This window comes from Chiloscyllium plagiosum, chromosome 26 (assembly GCF_004010195.1).
Source record: "Chiloscyllium plagiosum isolate BGI_BamShark_2017 chromosome 26, ASM401019v2, whole genome shotgun sequence".
Classification (NCBI taxonomy): Eukaryota; Metazoa; Chordata; class Chondrichthyes; order Orectolobiformes; family Hemiscylliidae; genus Chiloscyllium; species Chiloscyllium plagiosum.
The window spans coordinates 50,593,742-50,606,398 of record NC_057735.1 but is presented as its reverse complement, the minus strand read 5'-3'; the positions used below and the strand labels follow the sequence as shown (position 1 = coordinate 50,606,398).

Genomic DNA, 12,657 nt, shown 5'->3' with positions numbered 1-12,657 from the left:
CCCTTCACTTTGTTTCACTGTCTCCATCATTCTAGTCCTTCATCCTCACTATGTTCCTTCACAGAAAGCCAGTTAAAGAAAAATCCACCTGGACGCAATCTTTATAAACTTTTATGTTTATTTACAGCGTTAACAAAGTCCCCTTAACCCAACAACCACTCTATTCACAAATGCTATGAGATGACACCAGGGCAAGTGAACCTGGACAGTCTCACCCAGAGTTAGGGACACTACTACAGCACTACAAGACCTGTTCAGTGTTTGTTTCTAGACAGTTATCATTGAACATGGGGCACAATTGATTTCCACATAATGTCTACCAGCTATGTACAATGGGTCACAACTTAACTGGGAAGAGTGCACTGATAATTATGTTCTAACATGTTCAAAATCCCAATGAAAGCACCAAAATTATCATGTCAGCTGACAGACTGCTGTAATAGACAGTAGTAGGTTTCACACTAGGTTTCATTATCAACAGAAGATAACTTTATTTATTGTAACACACTTAACCTTAACAAGTGGCAGAGAAAAGAAAGAATTACTAATCAACTATTATGGGACTTGAACTACACCCATTTAGAAACCATAAATACACACACTTATTCATAATTAAGACAAAGGGCAGATGATTTTACACATATGATGGGTGGAGAATAAATATAGACAGGGAAAACAACAGTCCCCAAAGATCAAATGTCCAGATCACAAAGATAAATTAAATCCCCTTTCTTAAACAAGGGAGCAACATTGGTTGATCTCCAAATCTCTGGAACCTCACCTGTATCAAATTGTTATATCAAATTGAAAGAAAAAAACATAAAATTAGCGGTAAATGAAAGGATTGGGAAAGATCCAAAAACTAACAAAATATGATCAATAAAGTAATAAACATGGAGAAAATTAACAATGAGGGTAAACTAGCAAATAATGTAGAAACAGGCAGTAAGATCTTCTTTTCTGCAAAAAAAGGAAGTGATACCAAAGTGAACACGGACTCCTTGGAGAACGAGATTGGAAAAATAATAAAGGGTAACAAAGAAATGGCAAAGGAACAGAATAAATACTTTTTATCGGTCTTCACAGTAAGGCCACTGATAGATTCAGAAAGTCTAATTCTAATAATCAAGGGGCTAAAGGGGGAGGGGAAGAAATAAACATAATAACTATAACAAGAGAAAAAGTACTAGAGAAATGAATGTGGCTAAAAGCTGATAAGTCCCATAGACCTGATGGATAGTATCCTAAGATATTAAAGGAAATAGCTACAGGGATCATGGTAAGAATGTTCCAAGAATCCTTAGACTCTGGAAAAGTGTCCATAAGGTTAGAAAATTGCCAATGTAACAGTCTTATTAAAAAAGGAAGGGAAAAAAATCGATAACTATAGTCCAGTAAACTTTACATCTGTCATTGGAAAAATGTTAGATTCTTTTACAAAGGGTGTAATCGCAAAACATTCAGACAAATGTCATTAAATCAAAGATTCAGCATGAAAATGAAATCACGCCTGGAAAATTATTTAGAATTCTTTGGGGAAGTAATGAGTAGGACAGGGAAAGAGGAAGCTACAGGTGTAATATATTTGATTTCCAAAAGGTGTTCAATAAGGCACCATACATAACCTACTTCATAAGACAGGAGCCCATGATGTTGTAGATAGTATATCAACTTGGGTAATTATAAAACAGATAAGAGGACATTGCCAGGATGACAAACTTGTAGCTACTGGAGTGCCACAGGGATCAATTCTAGGCCCTCAATTATTTACGATATGTATTCATAATTTGAATGTAGAAAGTGAATATCCTATCACCAAGTTTGCGAATAGAACTTAGAATATAGAACATTATAGCGCAGTACAGGCCCTTCGGACCTAGACATTGCACCGACCTGTGAAATTAATCTGATGCCCATCTAATCTACACCATTTCATTATTATTCATATGTATGTCCAATGCCCTTTAAATGCCCTTAATGTTGGTGAGTCTACTCCTGTTGCAGGCAGACCGTTCCACTCCCCTACTATTCCCTGAGTAAAGAAACTACCCCTGATAGCTGTCCCAAATCTATCATCCTTCCATTTAAAGCTAAGCCCCCTCATGTAAGCCTTCACTCACTGTCCACCCTGTCATAACCCTCTGAGTATCTTATACATCACGATTAAGTCACCTCTCAATCTTCTTCTCTCCAATGAAAACAGCCTCAGTTCTCTCAGCCTTTCCTCATAAGACCTTCCCTCCATACCAGGCAACATCCTAGTAAATCTCCTCTAAACCTCTTCTGAAGCTTGCACATCCTTCCTATAATGCGGTGACCAGAACTATATGCAATACTCCAGTTGTGGCCTTACCACTGTCTTGTACAGCTGAAGCATGGCCTCATGGCTCTGAAACTTAACCCCCCTACCAATAAATGCCAACACACTATATGCTTTCTTAACAACCCTATCAACTTGGGTGGCAACTTTCAGGGATTTATGCACCTGAACATTGAGATCTCTCTGTTCATCTACACTGCCAAGAATTTTACCATTAGCCCAGTACTCTGCATTCCTGCTATTTCTTCCGAAGTGAACTACCTCACACTTTTCTGCATTAAACTCCATTTGCCACTTCTCAGCCCAGCTCTGCATCTTATCTATGACCCTCTGTAACCCACAATATCCTTCGATACCACCCACAACTCTGCCTGCCTTAGTCTGTCCACAAATTTACTAACCCATCCTTCTGGGCCCACCTCCATATCATTTATAAAAATGACAAACAGGAGTGGCCTCAAAACAGATCCTTACGGCACACCACTGGTAACTGAGCTCTAGGATGAACATTTCCCATCAACCACCACCCTGTCTTCTTTCAGCTAACCAATTTCTGATCCAAACCGCTAAATCATCTTCAATCCCAAAATTCTGTATTTTATGCAATAGCTTACCATGTGGAACCTTATCAAACTCCTTACTGAAATCCATATATAGCACATCAATTGCTTTATCTTCATCCACCTGTTTTGTCACCTTCTCGAAGAACTTAATAAGGTTAGTGAGGCACGACCTACCTTCACAAAACCGTGTTGACTATCCTTAATCAGATTATTCCTTTCCAGATGATTATAAATCCTATTTCTTCTCACCTTTTCCAACACGTTACCCACAACCGAAGTAAGATGACATAATGCTAGATGGGAAGGCAAGTGCTGAGGATGACATAAAGAGTTTACAATGAGAAATAGACAGGCTAAGTGAATCGGCACATGTCAGATGGCACATAATGTGGGAAAATGTGAGGTTATGCACTTTGGCAGGAAGAATAAACAAGCTGAATATTGATTAAATGAGTAAATACTGCAGAAAGCTTCAGACCAGAGGGATTTGGCCGTCGTTACACATGAATCACAAATAGCTGGCATTTAGGTTCAGCAAATAATAGTGAGGGAAAATGGAATTTTGGCCTTTATTTCAAAGGCATTAGTTCAGGGAGTCATTAGTTAGATCACTGTGAATGGTTTTGGGCCCCTTTACCTAAGGAAAGATAGACTGACATTAGAGGCAGTCCAGAGAAGGTTCACTAGGTTTATCCTTGTGGGCGGCACGGTGGCACAGTGGTTAGTACTGCTGCCTCACAGTGCCAGAGACCCGGGTTCAATTCACGCCTCAGGCGACTGACTGTGTGGAGTTTGCACGTTCTCCCCGTGTCTGCGTGGGTTTCCTCCGGGTGCTCCAGTTTCCTCCCACAGTCCAAAGATGTGCAGGTCAGGTGAATTAGCCATACTAAATTGCCCGTAGTGTTAGGTAAGGGGTAAATGTAGGGGTATGGGTGGGTTGCGCTTCGGCGGGGCGGTGTGGACTTGTTGGGCCGAAGGGCCTGTTTCCACACTGGAAGGAATCTAATCTAATTATAAAGGAACTATCTTACAGGAGAGGCTGAGTAGGTTGGACCTGTACTCATTAGAATTTATAAGAATGAGAGATGGCCTGATTGAAACATCCACAATTCTTAAGAGGACTTGACAGAGTAGATACGGAGAGGTTGTTTCTCCTCACGTGAGAGTCTGGGAGAAGAGGACATCATCTAGAAGAAGGGTTGCACATTTAAGCCAGAAATATCAGCCATCCCACAGTCTCATCTACATCATGTATGAATATCACAAACAATAAGAGACCCCAGCACTGATCCCTGTGGCACACCGGACTTCAGTCACACAAACAGCATTCCACCACTACTCTCTGTCTCCTATCACTAAGCCAGTTTGGGGTCCAATTTGCCAAGTTAACCTGGAACCCAAGTGCTTCCACCTTCTTTATCAGCCTCCTGTGTGGGACTTTGTCAAAGGCTTTGCTGAAATTCATATAAACTACGTCAACTCCATTACCCTTGTCTACGCACCTGGTCACCTCCTTGTAAAATTCTAACAAATTTGTTCAGCATGATCTCCCTCTGACAAAGTCATGCTGACTATGAGTGGCATGGTGGCTCAGTGGTTAGCTACTTCACAGCATCAGGGACCCAGGTTCAATTCCAGCCTTGGGCTATTATCTGTGTGAAGTTTGCACCTTCTCACTGTATCTGCATTGATTTCCTCTGGAGGGTCCAGTTTCCTCCCACAGTCCAAAGATGTGCAGGTTAGCGTGAATTGACCATGCTAAATTGCCCATAGTGTTCAGGGATGTGTGGGTTAGGTCAGGGATAAATGTAGAGTAGTAGGGGAATAGGTCTGGGTGGGTTACTCATTGGCAGGTCAGTGTGGACTTGGTCAAATGGCTGGTTTCCTCACTATAGGGATTCTATGATAGACTACCCCGATTAAACCGAGTCTCTCTAAATGGAGATTAATTATCTCCTTCAGAAGTTTCTCCAACAGTTTCCCTATCACTGACATGATACCCATTGACCTGTAATCCCCAGATATACCACCCTTCTTGTAAAGTGAAATCACATTAGGCGTCCTCCAATCCTCTGATATCTCTCCTGTGGCCAGAGACAATTTAAAAAATATGGGAGAGGGGCCCCATGACTTCCTTCCTTATCCCTCATAGCATCCTGGGATACAACTCATCCGGACCTGGGTATTTGTCCATTCTTAAACCAGCCAAAACCTTCACTACTTTATCACTCCATATGTTAATCAGAGAATCACTACATTGTGGAAGCAGGTGATTCAGCTCCTCAAATCCCCACTGACCCTTTGAAGAGCATTCCACTCAGACCAAATCCCTATAACACTGCATTTTCCATGCCTAATCCGCCTAGCGTGCACATCCCTGGACAATTTAGAATGGCCAATCCACCGTAACCTGCACATCTTTGGACTGTGGGAGGAAAGCAGAGCACCATTCGGAAACACACGCAGACTTGGGGAGAATGTGCAAACTCCCGACAAATAGTCACCCGAGGCTGGAATTGAACCTGAGTCCCTGGTGCTCTGAGGCAGCAGTGCTAACCATTGAGCCACCATGCCGCCCTAACTCAAGCACTTCATGGACTCTCTTCTCTGGACTGTGGGAGGAAAGCAGAGCACCATTCGGAAACACATGCAGACTTGGGGAGAATGTGCAAACTCCCGACAAATAGTCACCCGAGGCTGGAATCGAACCGGAGTCCCTGGTGCTCTGAGGCAGCAGTGCTAACCATTGAGCCACCATGCCGCCCTAACTCAAGCACTTCATGGACTCTCTTCTCAAATTCTGTATCTACATGTTCTTTCTCCCGCATGAAGATGTTGTGAAGTACTAGTTTAACAACATACCAATGTTCTCTAGTCTCATGCACAGATTGCCCCTTGGTCCCTCACGTGCCCTACTCTTTTCCTGGTTATCCTCTTCCCTTAATATAGAACATAGAACTGTACAGCACAAGAATGGGCCTTTCGGCCCATGATGTTGTGCTGGACGTGATCCATTTCTCTCCATTCATTGCATGTTTGTGTCCTTCTCTGGAAACCCCTTAAATGCCCCAATGTATCTGCCTGCACCACCAACCCTGGCAGTGCGTCCCAGACCTCTACCGCTCTCTGTGTAAAACACCTGCCCCCCACATCTCCTTTGAACTTTTCCTTCTCACCTTTAATACATGCCCCCTAGTTTTAGACATGCACTTAAAGACTGTGTTCTCCCCAATCTTTTCTCATGCCCCTCTTTCTTCTCGTAATTGTTTTCTTAAGATCCCCCTTGCACTTTCCATACTTCTCAGCAGCCTTAGTTGGCTTGCTTCCTTTGTATCTATTATATGTTCTCACTTTGCCTGTTTATCGATTCCTGAGTATTCCTAGATATCCAGGTTTATCTGGGCTTGTTGCTCCTTCATTTCACACGAAAGGGAACAATGTTGGGCCTGTTGTCCTCCCAGATACCTTTTGAAATCCTCCCACTGTTCTGCTGTACATATAACCTCAACTAACTGTTCCCAGTCTATTTTGGCCATTTCCTGCCTTACTTATATGAAATCTACTTTCACCAAATCCAAAAGCTGTTTTGGTAGACTATATTTCTCCTTTTCCAGAACAAACTTAAAATGTAAGGTGTTGAGGTCACTGTTACTGAAATATTCTCCCATTGTCACCTCGAACACCTGTCCAGCTTTGTTCCCCAAAATTCAGTCCAGCACTGAACTTCATAGCGCTGTCCACATATTGACATCCAAACATCTCCTGAATATGTTTGAATAAATCTGCCCCCTTTAAACCATTTAGTCTATGACCATCCCAATTAATGTTGGAGAAGTTGAAACCCCCTAATATAATTACCCAATTATTATTTTTACGTACTTCAGTGAAGTGTCTCCATATCAGCTTCTGAATTTCCTGCTGATTGTTGGGGCCTATAAGCTTATTCCTTAGCTCTCCCCACAAAGCCTCTTTCAAGATCCTTCCAAGATACTGTCCCTCCTTACAGCATTAAGGAGGAACTACTTAATTCATAATGCAACATCACCTCCTCTTTTACACCCTCCCCTGTCTCTCCTGAAGATCCTATACCCCAGACTATCGACTTGTCTGCCCTCCCTTAACCAGTTATTGAGATGGTGTCAATATCGCAATTCCATATGTCAATCTATTCCCTTAACTCATCATCTACCTTGCCTATAATACTCGTGGTAGTAAAGTTTTGACCAGAGCCAAAAGAGGGAAACCAGTCTTGTATTTGAACTTCGAGAAATAATTTAACAAAGTACCTCACAAAAGGTTAAATTATAAGATAAGTGCCCATGGTTTTGGAGGTAGTATATTGGTGTGATAGAGAGTTGGTTCATGGGCAGGAAGCAGCAAGTGGGGACAACAGATTGATGATCCCACGACCTATGGAGTTTCACAGGGATCAGTGCTGGGACTGCAACTGTTTACAACATATTTCAACGACTTGGAGGAAGGACGTGAATGTGCTATAGCCAAATGTGCTGACGATGCAAAATTTGTGGCAAGGCAAGTTGGGGGAGCGATGGAAACAGTTTACAGAGGGATATTAGACCATAAGACATAGGAGTGGAAGTAAGGCCATTCAGTCCATCAAGTCCACTCCGCCATTCAATCATGGCTAATGGGCACTTCAACGCTACTTACCCACACTCTCCCCATATCCCTTAATTCCTTGTGAGATTAAGAATTTATCAATCACTGCCTTGAAGACATTTAACACCCCGGCCTCCACTGCACTCCGAGGCAATGAATTCCAAGGCCCACTACTCTCTAGCTGAAGAAATGTCTCCTCATTTCCATTCTAAATTTACCCCCTCTAATTCACAGGTCCCAGTCTCCCCTGCCTGACAGAAACAAATTCCCAGCATCCACCCTTTCTAAGCCATGTATTATCTTGTAAGTTTCTATTAGATCTCCCCTCAACCTTCTAAACTCCAATGAATACAATCCCAGGATCCTCAGCAGTTCATCATATGTTGGGACTACCATTCCAGGGATCATCCGTGTGAATCTCCACTGGACACTCTCCAGTGCTAATATGTCCTTCCTGAGGTGTGAGGCCCAAAACTAGACACAGTATTCTAAATGGGGCCTAACCAGAGCTTTATAAAGTCTCAGTAGCACATCGCTGCTTTTGCATTCCAATCCTCTTGAAATAAATGACAACATTACATTTGCTTTCTTAACCACGGACTCAACCCTGCAAGTCAACCTTTAGAGAATCCTGGACTAGCACTCCCAGATCCCTTTGTACTTTGGCTTTATGAATTTTCTCACCATTTAGAAAATTGTCCATGCCTGGATTCTTTTTTCCAAAGTGATAGGGTAAGTAAGCAGATGGAGTATAATGTAGGAAGTAGTGCATTTTTGAAGGGAGAACAAAAGAACAGAGTATTATTTAAAATGGAGAATAGCTGCAGAAAGCTGCAACACAAAGGGACTGGGAGGTACTTGTGCATGAAACACAGAAAGCTACCACACGGGTGTGGCAGGTAATCAGGAAGGGTAATGGAAGGTTGGCCCTTATTTCAAGGGGAATGGCATGTTAAATTAGGGAAATCTTACAAGGTGCTGGTGAGATTGCATCAGGAATATTGTTAGCAGTCTTGGTCCCCTTACCTAAGAAAATGTGACATACTGACATTGGAGACATTCCAAAGAAGATTCACTAGGTTGGTCTCAGGTATGGAGGGATTGACTTATTAAGAGCAATTGAGTAGATTGGGTCTGTACTCACTGTAGTCTAGAAGAATGAGAGGAGACTTTATTGAAACATACAAATAAGGTAAATGTGAAAAATGTATTCTCTCTTGTAGGAGATTCTTGGACCAAGCACAGTGTAACAGGCTGGCCATTTAAGACAGAGATGAGGAGGAATTTCTTCTCTCAAAGGGTTGTGAATCTATGATTTTTTTTAACCACAAAGGGTTATCAAGGCTGGGTAGTTAATTATATGCAAGGCTAAAGTAAGTGAACCAAAGGCTAGGAGAAAGAGCAGTAAAGGATAAAGTTTTAAGAAAAGAAAATTTGGAAAGTAAAGAGATGATATGAAAGTATATTAGTTTATAAAATCAAGGAAAACTCACCAGATTTTTTATCAGTCCATTAAGAGCAAAAGGTTAACTAACATAAGAATTAGATATATCAGAGATGGACTTGGTCACTTATGTGTGGATGCAAAGATGTGGGCAGAGCTCTTCATGAGTACTTTGTTTCTTGCAAGGTTTGTGAAGGTTTGTAGCTCAGGTTGAGATTTAGGGTGTAGGTTTGCTCGCTGAGCTGTAGGTTTGATATCCAGACGTTTCATTACCTGGCTAGGTAACATCATCAGTGGCGACCTCCAAGTGAAGCGAAACTGTTGTCTCCTGCTTTCTATTTCTATCTTTCTCCTGGATGGGGTTCCTGGGGTTTGTGGTGATGTCATTTCCTGTTCGTTTCTGAGGGGTTGATAGATGGCATCTAGATCTATGTGTTTGTTTACGGCGTTGTGGTTGGAGTGCCAGGTCTCTAGGAATTCTCTGGCAAGTCTTTGCTTAGCCTGTCCCAGGATAGATGTGTTGTCCCAGTCAAATTGGTGGGTTTTTTCATCCATGTGTAGGGCTACAAGGGAGAAAGGGTCATGTCTTTTTGTGGCTAGCTGGTGTTCGTGTATCCTGATGGCTAACTTTCTTCCTGTTTGTCCTCCGTAGTGTTTGTGGCAGTCCTTGCATGGAATTTTGTCGAAGACGTTGGTTTTGTCCATGTGTTGTACTGGGCCTTTTAAGTTTGTTAGTTTTTGTTTGAGAGTGTTGGTGGGTCTGTGTGCTACTAGGATTCCGAGGGGTCTTAGTAGTAAAGCAACTTTTGCTATAAATTCTGTGCCTTACAATTGTGTCCTCCACAACCACCTGATGAAGGAGCGGCGCTCCGAAAGCTAGTGCTTCCAAATAAACCTGTTGGACTATAATCTGGTGTTGTGTGATTTTTAACTTTATTTTATCTTAGACAGTAAAGGAAAGCCAGGAAGGAAATAACAGTTACTCCAAGGATCATTTTTTGAATCCTCACTAGATACAGGAGAGGTACTAAAGGATCAGCTATACGGAGAGGCTGGATAAACTTGGATTGTTATCGCTAGAGCATCAGAGGCTGAGAAGCAACCTGACAGAACCACATAAAATTATCAGAAGCATGGGTAGGATGGGCATTCAGAGCCTTTTTCCTAGGGTGAAAATCTCAAATACTAGAGAACACGGAGTTAGGCTTAAGTGGGAGGGGCAAAATTTAAAGGAGATGGGCAAGGCAAGTTTTTTACACAGAGGTTGGTAGGTGACTGGAACATGCTGTCAGAAGAGGTGGTAGAAACAGATACAATAGCAACATTTAAGAGGCATTGAGATAGACATATGAACAGCAGGGCGTAGAGGATTATGGATCACATGTAGGCAGATAGGATTAGCATTGCATCATGGTTGGCAGAGGCATGCTGGGTCAAAGACCCTGCTCTCGTGTTGTATTGTTCTATGTTCTATAATCAGAAGTTGATGAACATTGTGCCACGGTTTAAAAGAAGTATGAAGAATAATTATAGGTTGGTCAGTTTGACCTGGGTGGTGGCAAATTATCAGAGTCAACTCCAGAAGACAGAATACACTGTCACTTAGAAAGGCACAGATTATTCAGGGATAGTCAGCATGATTTGTTAAGAGCAGGTTGTGTCTTAACAGTTTCCTTGAATATTTTTGAGTATAACAAGCAGGATTGATTAGATTAGAGCAGTGGATGTTGTCTACTAAGGCATTTGTCAAGATCCCAAATGGCAGACTGAGATGCAGAGGAATGTGGCGAATTGGATCCAAAATTGGCTCAGCTACAGAAAACAAAAGTAATGTGTGATTTATTGATTTTGCAAATGGAAAGCGATTTTCGGTAGCATTCCACTGGGCTCAGTGCTGGGTCTTATGTTGTTTGTTGAAATATATTAATGACTTGGACTTAAATGTGTGAGGCTTGATTGGTAAGTTTACAGATGATGTAAAAATTGACTGAATTATTGGCAGTAAACAGGAAGCCTGTTGACTGCAGGGTGATATCAATGGTTTGGATGAGTGGGGGGAAAATTCACAAATGGAGCACAATCCGGAGAAGTCTGAGGAGTAGGCAAAGAAAGCAATCAATGAGACAACATTACAAGGGGTAGAGAGTGTGAGAGACTTCAACCAGCTGTGCTAACATTGCATGGTTAATCCAGCAAGAATGGCCTCTTCCTGGTTCTATTTTTTATGCTCAGTGTCTTTATTTATAAGAGCATTCCCACAGGTCCATGAAGATGGCAGGACAGTTAGATAAGGTGATAAAGAAAGCAAATTGAATATTTTCCTTTATTGGATGAGATGTCACATAGCAAAACAGGAACTGTATTAAATGTGTTTCGGCCACAGCTGAAGATTTATACACAGTTTTGGTCACCACTTTACATGAAAAATTTGATTGCTATAGAGAGAGGAGAGAGAGTTACAAGAATGTTGCCAGGGCATGAAAATAGCAGTAATGAAGAAGCATTGGATAGGTTAGGATTGTTTTCCTTAGGAAGGAGGAGGCTAACTTAATCATAATAAATTATTAAAGTCATATATAACGAGTTATTTAATTGAGAGGCTTGGATTATGAGGGGCTTGGATACACTGGACAGGAAAGACATAGTTGCCCTACTGAAGAGGTCAATGAGCAAGGGGTAAGGATTTCAAGTGATTGGTAGAGGGTTTAGAAGGAACATGAGAAAAATCTTTTCACTTCAAGGATGGTGAGTGTCTGAAGTTGACTCTCAGTTTGATGTTTGAGACAGAAACCCTCAACTCATTTAAAATGTTCCTGGATCTGCACTCAATGTGCTGTAACATATAGGTCAATGAATCCCTTGCTGGAAGATAGGATTAAAATGGGTAGCTAGCACAAGTATGATGGGCTGAACAACCTCTTTATGTGCCATAACTTTTCTATGGAGTTCTTCAAGGCATATGATTTTAATCAATCTGCTCAAAGATGTTATTATACACTCCTAGAGTAGGTGAAACTATAACCCAGGCCTCATTGTCCAGAGATAGGAACACTACCACTGACCACAACAGCTCCTGATGTCATTAGCCACACCTAAGCCTTAGTCACTAGGCCATGCGACCATCAGTTCCTCAGGCTAGTGTTATGGGCCCAACCATCTTCAGCTATTCTATCACTGACCTGATCTCCATCATAAGGTCAGAAATGGAGATGTTCAACTGATAATTTCAATATTCATGGCAGCCATATTTTTGCCATATTGAAGAAGCCTGGGTCTAAATGCAGCAAGACCAAGACAACATTCGAACTTGGATTGATAAATAAGGAGTAACACATTTTAGAACATAGAACATAGAACAATACAGCACAGAACAGGCCCTTCGGCCCACGATGTTGTGCCGGACATTTGTCCTAGCTTAAGCACTCATCCATGTACCGATCCAATTGCCGCTTAAAGGTCACCAAAGATTCTGACTCTACCACTCCCACAGGCAGCGCATTCCATGCCCCCACCACTCTCTGGGTAAAGAACCCACCCCTGACATCTCCCCTATACCTTCCACCCTTCACCGTAAATTTATGTCCCCTTGTAACACTCGGTTGTGCCCGGGGAAAAAGTTTCTGACTGTCTACTCTACCTATTCCTCTGATCATCTTATAAACCTCTATCAAGTCACCCCTCATCCTTCACCGTTCCAACGAGAAAAGGCC

General features: G+C 42.0%; 1 protein-coding gene across 1 annotated transcript in view; it reads left to right on the top strand.

Moving 5' to 3' along the window:
- LOC122563345 (potassium voltage-gated channel subfamily A member 2-like) overlaps positions 1–12,657 on the top strand; it is a 38,455-nt gene that overhangs the window by 1,041 nt on the left and 24,757 nt on the right. The window lies entirely within an intron of this gene.